Source organism: Sminthopsis crassicaudata, chromosome 2 (genome assembly GCF_048593235.1).
Source record: "Sminthopsis crassicaudata isolate SCR6 chromosome 2, ASM4859323v1, whole genome shotgun sequence".
NCBI classification, from domain to species: Eukaryota; Metazoa; Chordata; class Mammalia; order Dasyuromorphia; family Dasyuridae; genus Sminthopsis; species Sminthopsis crassicaudata.
The window spans coordinates 533,446,868-533,459,097 of NC_133618.1; positions in this window are offsets into that span (position 1 = coordinate 533,446,868).

The following is a 12,230-nucleotide window of genomic DNA, read 5'->3' on the forward strand; positions in this document are numbered from 1 at the left end:
TCCTAGTAAATGTAGAGGTGGCTAAGAAACATTGGCTTCAAATAGAACTATGATGGAAAAATACATACAGCAATCTAGTTGAACTTTCCCAATATTCCCCTCCAAATGATGTTAAAAATAATGCCTCAAAGCAAAATTTGGAGCAGCAGAACTAACAAAAGGTCAGGGTGAGACATTTTTCCAGCCTAAGGCTACTTAAGAAATCAGCAAGAAAGTTCTGTAGCACCAGAGTTAAGGTGAGGGTCAGCCCAGTGCCTGGCAGTAGCACCAGTGGAAGGCTCTTTGCTGGCACTGGGTGACTGGCAATTCTATTGCTCATCCATAGGGCTGGATTGCCATTCCAGAGAAGAGAGGAGTCATTGTCATCAGTCACAAGGCAGCAGAAGCCCTGATCATAGGGCACAGTCAGAGAGAAGCACTAATAATAGTAGCTACAAGAGAGCAAGGACCCTTCCTGGGTAAAAATCAGGGCATAGATCTGGAGAACAGTAACCATGTACATATCTCTCCATAGATTACACAATCTTGAAAGCACCAAAGACTTGTAGACTCCCAAATTTAGCTTTGAAAACAACAGTACAAAAAAGACTAAACCTTAGGAAAATGTCTCTCAACCACTAGGTGCAGAGTCCAATTTTATTTTATTTTATTTTTTTTATTAATTTTATAATTACAATCCTTTTTGACAGTACATATGCATGAGTAATTTTTTTTATAACATTATCCCTTGTATTCATTTTTCCAAATTTTCCCCTTCCTCCCTCTACTCCCTCCCCTAGATGACAGGCAATCCCATACATTTTACATGTGTTACAGTATAACCTAGATACAATATATGTGTGTAAATCCAATTTTCTTGTTGCACGTTAAGTATTAGATTCCGAAGGCATAAGTAACCTGGGTAGATAGACAGTAGTGCTAATATTTTACATTCAATTCCCATGTTCCTTCTCTGGGTGTAGTTGTTTCTGTCCATCATTGATCAGCTGGAAGTGAGTTGTGTAAAGGGTGCTCGAATTTATCTCATTAGCACTTAGTAAGAACCTAACAGTTGGATCTTCTTTATGTTAAAGATATCCACTTCCATCAAAATACATCTTCATACAGTATTGTTGTTGAAGTGTATAGTGATCTTCTGGTTCTGCTCATTTCACTCAGCATCGGTTCATGCAAGTCAGAGTCCAATTTTAAGCAATAGATTGGAAAAAATAACAAAGCAAAAATGAAATTGACCATAAGAAGCTACTACAATTCGGGGAAGACCAATTCACAAACTCTGAAGAAGAAAGCAAAGTAAAAACAGCTACAAGCAAAACCTCAAAGAAAAACAAAATAAGAATTTATGGAAAAGTTAAAGAAAGTACAGGGGAAAATGAGAAAAGAAATGAGAGTGATGCAAAGAAATTATGAAGAGTATTAATTACTTGGTAAATAAGCACCAAAAAAACTGAAGAAATTGTAAATTAAACACAAAAATTCACTAAAGAAAAGAACTCTTTGAAAGACAGAACTGGCCAAATTGGGTGGGAGGAGGGGAAGATGCATATATAAAAGCTCACTGAAGAAAATAATTTCTTTTTGATCCTTGATACTTACCACAGTGCCTAGTGCATGTAAAGTGCTTAAAAACTATTTGCTGATTTATTCTGGGACTTCCTTATAACTGTATTTTTTTCAATCACTTGAAACTTTAAAGCAATTTCTATTTTTTCCCCTTAACTCCCATATCGAATTTCTCCTTGACTTCCCACATCTAACCAGAAAACAACTTTTTCTGAGACTAGGTCTCAATATTTTGCTCATACTTAAAATGTAACAACCACTCATGGACCCAATCAGGATAGAAGTTCTGACCCATGCAAGTTCAACACTATTTAGGCAGTTTGGTGGCATCCTGAGTGCCAGATTTGTTGCCAACTCCAGATTAGTTTTAGCCCTATTGGAGCTCAGAACTCCTGAGCTCAATTGATTCATCAGCTTCAGCCTCATCAGTAGCAAAAATTAAAGCATATGGCATCACCTGGTCAACACACCTTGCTAATTCTTCCCTTAATGTCTTTTGTATTTGGTCTTTCTAATTATACTGTCATCACCCTAAATTCTTCATCACCTCCTATCCGGCAGGATACTCTCCCTTGCTTCTCCAAACCATACTACAATAGCTCTGTGCTTCAAGGAATTTATGATCATCACTATATTCTGTTCAAGATAATACATCATTATCCATAATTCCTTATCCTGGGGTCTCCTTGAACATATCTTCCTATAATTCTTCACAGAAGACTTATCCAATGAACTCAACATCTTCCTCTAAATTGTTGTTTTTGTTTTTTAATATTCTGTGGTGTGATAGGAACAATATTATTTACCAGAATCTCTTACCCTAAGGAATGAGTTAGCCCTGCCCCCAATACTATCTGGCTAGTTTTTCCCTAAAAGGCATTAAAATTGCCTTTGCAATTTGATTGTCTCATAGAATGAACAAACTGTTACATCTTTGTTGAGTGTCCCATCTATGCTAAGGCTAAACAAATGTCCTTTTGCTAACTGAAGAATGACCTATAATTGTCTCATTTGTCCCAATGTTGAAAATTTTATAAATGGAAACATATAACACATGGAAACCAGCTTTATTATATAACCAGTTAATTTCCTTTTCTAATTGAACATTTCTGGGACAGAAAGATTTAAGAATCCTAGATTTTAGATGACATACTTGTGAACTATTAGTTATTGGTACTTTAATGCAGGATCCTTGCTCAGCAACTAATGAGTAGATACATTACTGAAAGAACTGAATGATAATTTTTATAGTCTTGTTATAAGCAAAACCAGAAAAAAATAAGGAGGTTCCAGTTAAAAGGAAGAATGGCTCACTTTGAAAAGGCAAATACAAGAATTGGGAATGGTGGGTAAGAAGAAGGGATTAGTTTTATTGTGTATCTAAACAGAACAAGAAATATAATTTCATGGAATATTTGTTTATTTCATATAGTAATGCTCAAGATAAGCAAATAAAAGCAATTATAAAAATAATTGCAGTATATATACTATAATCTGTAGCAAACAATGAAGTAGAAAAAAATCTATGAAGAGCTCAATAAAATCTTTCAAATTAAGCAAACATATGCTTTGATACTGAGTAACTTTAATGTAAAAAAATGAACATGAGGAAAACTAGGAGAAATATTTTGGAAAATATGGTTCAGAAGTAATAAAAGAGGGAGGAAAGCTTATAGACTACACTAAAACCTCACAGTGTATCATGAACATTTTCTTTGAGAAAAGAGTAAGAAGGAATTGGACACAGTGAGCACGAAGTAACATAACAAATTATAATATGCATTACATTTTACTAGACAGGAAATAGCTTGGTTCTAATATGGGACTCTTTCCCAAATTAGCTGTCTGTGTACAGTTAAACCACAAAGGTTATTGCAAAGATATTACTAAAACTTGAAACTTAAAAAATAATAAAAATGAGCAAAAGATATTATATGCAATTAAAACAACTCCAACCTGGCCCACTTTAAGCTCTTGACATAAAAATATGGACAAATGGCCATGTTATAATTATTTCCTAAGGAAATTTAACCAATGTAAAACAATTGTCAAAATAACGAGACTAAAGGAACCTAGAAACAGTCTGGGTCAGAAAATACTTTATCTTATTGCCAAGCAGAAAATGGCAACAATAGTTTAGAACATAAATTTGTTTATAAAAATCTTACAAAGAAGGATTGTGAGTTTTATTGCCTAATAAAACAGTGAGAAGCAATAAAGGGAGAAACAAGTTTACAGAAAGCTTCATGAGAGACTTAACTAAGCAATGTCATTCCAAGGGCTTTTTAAGGATGAGACTGAAAGGACAACAACAAATCAATAAAAGCTGGAAAAGATCTATAGATATGTACAACAAACTCATTTTATCATCAAAGATAGTGGACTCCTCACTTTGGATTATAGTTCCTGATGGGCTACATGAGGATTTGGAAATAGCACTGAAGAAAACAAAGATGGAGTAAGCAGTTGGATTAGACAAAGGATTCCCAAAGGAGGTCCATCTGGAAATCATGCAATATGATGACCCATCTAATCTCAAGGTATCTGAAGAGCAGAAAGATACTAAATGCCTAGAAATAAATTAAAGCTTATTTTTAAGAAGAAAAAAAGTGATAGCTAATACATGAATAATTATTAACATTTGTGTATTTTTCAGTTTTTAAAGGATAATCAACTCATGTATTGAGAACATACTTAATAAAGGTGTAAGAAGAGGCTAGACACACTTTGCAATCATACAATTAACTGAAAGGTGTGGAAAATATAAGATCCCACTTTACTCATTGTTTGTTGACTATAAAATTGTATTTGATGCCACTGAGCATACACCAAAAATACACAAGATGTCTTGATAAATATAAAAATAGAGATATTGATGATTATTAATATCAAGCCAGGAATAAAACATAGAAAAAATGGTTAAGCAGGTAAGAAGATAATCAGGAAAGGGTAGTGTCCCGGGAACTAAAATAGGAGAATGAAACCAAAAGAAAGAAATGGTTGACAGTTTTTTTTTTAATAAGTTATATAAGAATTGGGGGGGGGGGAACCATTGAATGCAACAGATAAGATTCTACTGGAAAGTCTGGAGAGAATAGATTCAGTAAATAGAGTGGAATAGTCAGAAACCTAATTTCAAGGGGTTCAGAAATAAGGGGGTTGAGTGGAGAAAAGTAAAGGCAAAGAGCTAAAATCTATGTTCAGCAAACTGGCAAAAAATGACGAAAGAAATTAATATCTAATGTTAGAGAAATTATGGAAAGACAGGCACCATAATACCTGATTAGTGAAGCCTTGACTTGACCAAATCATTCTGGGAAACAATTTGGAATTTTATCCAAAGACTGACAAAAACTCTTTGATCCAGAAATTCTAGTACTAGTAAAATACCTCCAACTCATTCAAAGAGAGAAAGAAATGTCCTATGTATGTATGTATATATATATATATATAGTAGCACTATTTTTGTATTAATTTAAGATTAAAAACAAAGTGGATGACCATCAGTTGGTAAATGGTTAGACAAATCTTGGTACCTGAGTGTAACAGAATGTTATTATACCACAAGAAGTGATGAATAGATAGATAGATGATAGATAGAAATTAGATATACATTTCAAAAACAGAAAAGCATATAGAGAATAATACAAATTGATGTATTTACACTTTGTAAATATATATACACTTTGATGTATATTACACTTTAGTAAAGTGAGCAGAACCAGGAAAACAATATGAACAACATCTACCACAATCTAGAGACACAACATAATGGAGTGAACACTGTGTAATTCAAGTGACCAAGCCTGATTCTGAAAAGATGAGAAAATATACTCCCTTCTTTGCAAAGGTAAGGAACTCAATAGATGGAGTTCTGCAAATTCTTTGCTTCTAACTATTTATAGGTTTGTCTGCTGAAGTTTTTTGCCCTTTTTTTTCCCCACTTCCCTTCTTATTCATCACCAAGAAAGGCTTTCTGAGGAGGGAGTAAGAGAGGTATAAATTTGAAAATGAAGATTATATAAAACCATAAATTATCAATTATTTGTTTAAATGGAGAAGATATCACAACCCTTTTCTAAATATACAGAATCACAACTGTATTTGACAGTTGGAAGGGAACCCTTCAAGTACCTTTCAAACTCTATTCATTCCCCAAAGAAATCCCCATTTAATATAATATAATAGCATCTAGCCTCTGCTTGAAGTTCGCCAATGAAGGATAACCTGCTACTTCTCAAGGCAGTCCATTCCATTCTTGTCAACTCTAATCATTAGAAAAATTTTCCTGACATCAAGCCTGGATTTGCTTCATTGACACTTCCATTGCTCCTGGTTCTCCTTCTTGGGCCAAAAAGTTCTTCAAAATCCACACCTCTTTTTGTGGGAGGCAGAAACTGACTTGCAGCTTTTATGGTGGAAATGGTTTCAACCCCCATCTAGCAGGTGCTGAGTTGACCTTATTTCCCATCAACCAGCCCTGCCAAATAATGTTGCTGCTAGAGTATTCACTGAACCCACCCAACTAAATGAAAGAAGGAAGGGAAATATCTTTTCCAGGGAAGAGGGATTGTCATTCTTGTGCCAATGCTTCCCTGGAAAGAATCCAGGAAGTGTTAAAGAAATTCTGTTTCCAAGTGGTAGGTAGGGAGTGTGTTTCTTTAAGAAAATACCATATAGCCTGGAAGGAACATGATGTGCCACTTGCTATAGTGGTTGCTATGGTATTTAGGCATTATTATTGAATAGCAAAGACAGGAGTCATGTGAATTGAAACATGAATAGGCAGAGTGTAGGCTACCCTGCCCACCTTAAGGAAGCCTTAAATTAGGCTCCTGATACACTTTTTTTCCTTCTGTATCCCCTATATTTCTTTAGTTATTAGCCTTAAAAGAAGATAAACATCCTGGGATAAACTTCCTTCCTGCTCCCATCACCAGTTCTTTTGTTTGTTTGTTTGTTTGCATTAGCTCTTTTAGGCTCTGATATTATAATGAGTATAAACTCTACGTCATGGAAAATGTGAAGGGTCCCTGAAGAAACTAATATTAAAGTCTTGTTCTTTTATCTTCCAGGGACCAGTTCTAGTTGTCTCAGTCTTCAGGACTATAGGGAGGCTATAGTTTTTCTACCAGTTCCACTTGCCTGGGCCTACCATTAGAGGGTAAAGGAATGTTTGCTTACTTTGTATGCATCATCAAGGAGTTACAGAGGAAAATAGTACTAGTTTGAACATCACAATAAATCAAGTATCCTCTGGGTTCTCTCTTCCCCAGTGCTGGCAATATAGATTAAGCTAGAGTTCTCCAAAAAGGGTGATAAACCCAGGACTCTGAAATATGCATGTGTGTATATTTTTTCAAATACATGTAAAAATAAATTTAACATTCATTTTTTGAAATCTTGAGTTTCAATCTCCCTATGTTCCTCCTTCCTTTCTCACTTCCTTGAGAAAGCATGCAATTTTTTATAGATGATACATATGTAGTCATGCAAAACATTTTCATACTTGCCACATTGCAAAAGAAAACACACCAAAAAAAAAAAAAAAAAAACACAAGAAAAAAATTTAAAAGTATGCTTCAATTTGCACTCGGACTCAATCAGTGGATTGCATTTTTTAAAATCATAAGTCTTTGGAACTGTCTTGGATCACTGTACAGAGAGGACATCTTAAAGTCATTCACGGGTGATCATCATGCCATATTGTTTTTACATTGTATACAATGTTCTACTGGTCCTGCTCCCTTTACTCTGTATCAGTTCATGTAAATCTTCCCAGGTTTTCTCTGAAACCATCTCATTCATAATTTCTTATAGCACAATTATGTTCTATCACAATCATATATTACCTATTGTTCAGTGAGTTCCCAATTAATGGATGTTTGCATGGGGTTATTATTGATAGAAATGCTAGGTAGGAAAAGGTTTGGAAACTGGGGAAAGAGATGGAGAAGTCCAATCAAAATTAGAGATAGAAGCTGAAAGAAGATTCCATGAAGGAGATAGAGAACAGTCAGAAAGGTACTAAGAGAACCCAAACATTTTTAGTAGTTTGACAAATAACCATTAACAATAATAATAATAGCTACCATTTATAGAGTTTTTACTATGTGTCAGCAACTATGTTAATAATTATTTCATTTGACTGTCACAACAATCATGGAGGGTGAGTGAATCTAATATCTTTATTTTACTGATGATGAAACTGAGGCAACAGAATTTAAATGAGTTGCCCAAACTCACACAATTGAAGCTGAATTTGAAATCAGTTCTTCCTGATTCTAGACATAGTATTCTATCCATTGAGAAAAAAACATATAGCACTTTTAACTTTCCAAAGCAATTTATATAGATTATCTTATTTAAATCACCTAATTATATTTTCTGACTAGTTTTACTATCAATATTTTTAAATGCCTAAAGTTGGTGTTTTTAAAAGAAGTGTTCATTTGCATTTGCTTATGTATATAATATAATATGTATATAATATAAGTATTATGTATAATATATATTATATATATTATATTATATAATATGAATATAATATAAGTATTATGTATATTATATAAGTATTAAAACTTCAAAATCTCCCTAGTTTCTGGATGTTTTCCTGCTTAAAATACTAGCTCTCAACACCTTCCCACCAGGACAAGACAAGTTTCCTAGGTCAATACAGAAAAGTTCCCATCATGCCAGGCCAGGAGACCAGACATTGTTTTGTGAGAGTAGGGTCAAAGAAGCAAACTGCTGATTAATTCTGAATTTTGAGAGCAATCATTAGATGCTTTAACTAAAATGATGTGCAGAAAGCTAAAGGTCAAACCATGAAAAATTAAGTGATAGTGGTTTGAATGCCTATAACAGCTGCTGGATTAACAAGAGCCTCTCATCATCAAATACTTATAAAGGGAAAATGATAAATGATCTGAACATCTCTTCTCTGGGAACAAGGGCATCTGTGTTGCTTACCAAGTGGAAGAGCTTGGTACATATACCATAGCCCTAGGCATGGGTTTGGGGACTTTGATCTCTAAGAACTGAGGACCATTAAAACTCATTAACAGGAGAGATTTTGGAGTTTATATGCCTGCAGCACAGTTGGGGTGGTTGAATCTGAAGGAGGATTGGTGGCTTCTATCCAAGACTGTACCAATGAGAGAGAGAGACAGACAGAGACTGAGAGAGACATGGAGGGAATAAAGAAGAAAGGAAGAGAGGGAAAAGAGGGAAGGAAGAAGTAAGAGAGAGAGAGTGAAAAAAACATTTATTAAAATTTATTATACTGGGCCAGCTAGGTGGCTCAGGACCATATAGTTAGTAGTATCTGAGGTTGGATTTGAACTCAGCTCCTTCTGACTCCAGGGTAGGAGCTCTCTTACAAAGATTAGGTACTTAACAATTAAGTTTTTGACTTGAAGATTTCTTGGACACCTCAGAGCACCAGCCCTGAAGTCAGGAAGACCTGAGTTCAAATATGATCTCAGACATTTAATACTTCCCAGCTGTGTGACCCTGGGCAAGTCACTTAACCCCAATTGCCTCAAGGGAAAAAAAAAAGAAAATAAAAAAAATTATTATATTCTTGAGGCCTATTTTCCATATGCTTCTTTATCTTGGAAACTGACATTGTAAATTTCTTTTGTCTGGCATATAATAATCACCTAATAAATGTTTTATCTATCCACCTACCTGTATCTATCTCTGCCTCTCTATTATACCTTCTCTCTCTGTTATTTATCTCCCTATCTCAATCATCTTTCTGTCTTTTTTAACTCCCAGAAGATATCATCTCTCATTTTTCTTCCTCTCTTTGTCTCCTCTCTCTGCCTACTCTCCAGCTCATTTTACAAATGAAGAAACTAAGACAAACAGGGTTAAGTGACTTACCCAGGACCATACAGTTAGTAGTGTCTGAGGTTGGATTTGAACTCAGCTCCTTCTGACTCCAGGGTAGGAGCTCTCTTACAAAGATTAGGTACTTAACAATTCAGTTTTTGACTTGAAGATCTTTTGGACACCTTATGTTAAAGTTTCTCTTGCCTAACCTGTATTAAAACAAGAACTTTTTCAAAATCTTGAGTCATTTAAGAATTACCAAATCCACTTTTGAGGTTTTTCCCACTTTAACCTCTAGCTTCTTTTTCTTTAAGCTAATTAAGCTCATTTTTACTTCTCTTAAGGAAGCAGAACACCAGGTTCAAGTCAGATCAAAATAAAATATTAATCAGACAAGTTATCAAATATCCCATCCCATATGAGTTAGAATTTCCAGAAATTAGTTCTGAATCTTCTGTATAATAATTACTAAATTGCTTCTTGGTCAATAGAAACCCTAATTCTTCACTTTCTCCCACACCCAACCTTTGCAGCTTATTCATTTTCCTTTCTTTTTGAAACTGGGGACTATAGTGTGAAGAAAAAAGAGATTGACCCTCTTCATACAGACAAATTCAGTTCTCCCAAAGCAAGCTCCTGGATCTCTCTCCTCATCATAGACTTTGCTCATATAGGAATTCTCTTATAAATGTAAAGGGAGGAGGTGGGTAACACCTCATTTAAGTCCTAGAGAAACACACACCCAGAATCTCCACACTCCAATTTATACCATTCTGGTGAAACAAAGCTTCTGGCCCTGGGGTTCTGGGGAACTTTTGTGAGAAATGTATGTAGAAGTTGGGAGTGGAGTGGGGGTTTTGGTGGGGAAGAAGAATTGTACAGACTTCCCTTCTTGAAAACACCTGGCAAGAGAGGCCTGAGTTGGAATCCATTAGAGAGGGTGTCCAGAAAAGGGTATGGAAAGAACTGAATCCCAGGGCTTTGCCCCAAAATAGGTAAGAGCCAGGCTCAGCTGAGCATATTTTTAATTGGGTGGCTGAAGTCATTTTTCCACTCCTTCCTGGAAGGGTGTATGATATTTTTAGCAGAAAAAATAAATGTCTAAAAAAATGAAAACCCATAAGAACAAATGTAAGGAGTACTAGGCATCTTCCTTTCACTTTTCTCAGAGATCCCTAGAATAACTCAAATTAAGCACATTTTGAAGTTGGGACTAGAGAAGTGAACAGGCACAGGCCAGCACTGATTTGGGAGGGGGTGATGCATGCTGGGTCAAAGGTTGAAATATAAAATGTCCCAAAAGTCTTAATGCATTTTAAACTCCTAAAGTTAAGCCTATTAAAGCTTAAAATAAAAGCTATTAGAGTTTAAAACTGCACTGAGAATTTTGGGAGACCCAATATCTGCCTGTGAAAAGCATTGGATGAAAATTAAAAAAAAAAACAAAACAAAAAAACCCCACATCAAATGGCTCTTTTCTGAATTCAAGTCCACATCCAATTGGCTTTTCTTTGTCCTCATTTTCTTCATCCTCTCTGGACTCTTTCCATCTCAAAATTTCCTTCTTCCTTAATTTTAGCAGCAATAGAAAGAATAGCAGAAAGGAGCAAGCAAGAACAGACATGGAGGCATAATTAACAGGAGGAATTAAGGCAAAGAGGAGTGATGATAATGCTAGTGTTTGTAGAGAGTAGAGATATTTATGAGGCCTGCTCTTAGGGAAAAGGGGAGATTGCCACAAGCTTCCTCTACAGGCCACAGTAGTTTTATGCTGCCCTGGGGCTGGGGCTGCCCATTTCGTTTTCATGCTGGGTGGGCATGCTTGTTACACTGGGGTTCAGCAGCTCATTATTTGCCTTCTATAATTGTGTTGGAAGTCTCACAGCTAGTTTGCTGATCCACTAGCTTCTGAACTAACATTGTCATATTTTGGCTAAGAGCCTCCTAGTAGATTTCCCTGGCATATGTGAATGCTTCTCTGCACTGCACCTCCAATGGACTACCTCTCCCTCTCAGAATTGAGACAGACTTTTCCTGAAGTTCTTCTAAAATATCTTCTGTTGAAATTTTGTTATATTCAAAATATTTGTGGGTTCTGTCACTCCAAAACCTGTTCAGAGGCTTGATCTGTTGTTAATTCTAAGGGAAGCCAGGAAAAGTTCAGACAAAGACCTGTCTACTCTCCACCATCTTGGCTCTAACCTCAACAGTGATACTTCCTGGGTAAGGACTAGAGCAAAGAGCAGAGCAGCAGTGATCACACTTCTTTCCAGATTATATCAGTTAAGAAACTCCAACAACTTGCAAATTCCTACAACTACATCTGAAAATAGCTATATGAAAAAGTCTGAAGCTTAGAAAACTGCTTCCCCACCCCAACGTGAATAGAGCTCTATTTTCATATAAAGTTCAAAGTCATGAAATAGGCTAGGAAAATGACCCAACAACAACAAAGGCATCAAAGACAACAAAGAACTTGATCATAAAAAGCTACTACAATGTCAGGCAAGACCTTGACACAAATTCAGAAGAAGAAAACAATGTGAAACCTGATACAAGCAAAGCCTTTGAGAAAAATGCTAACAACACAAGTCCAACAAAAATTCCTAGAAGAATTAACAAACGTGATAAGTGGCAGAGGAAAAATTGGGAAACGAAATGAGAGCATTAAAAGAAAATTATGAAAAAAAATCAAAACTTGGTAAAAGAAGCACAAAAAAAATACTAAAGAAAATAGCACCCCCCCAAAAAAAAGAATTGACCAAATGATAAAAGAGACACAAAAATTCACTAAATAAAGAATTCCTTAAAAAACAGAATAGGTCAAA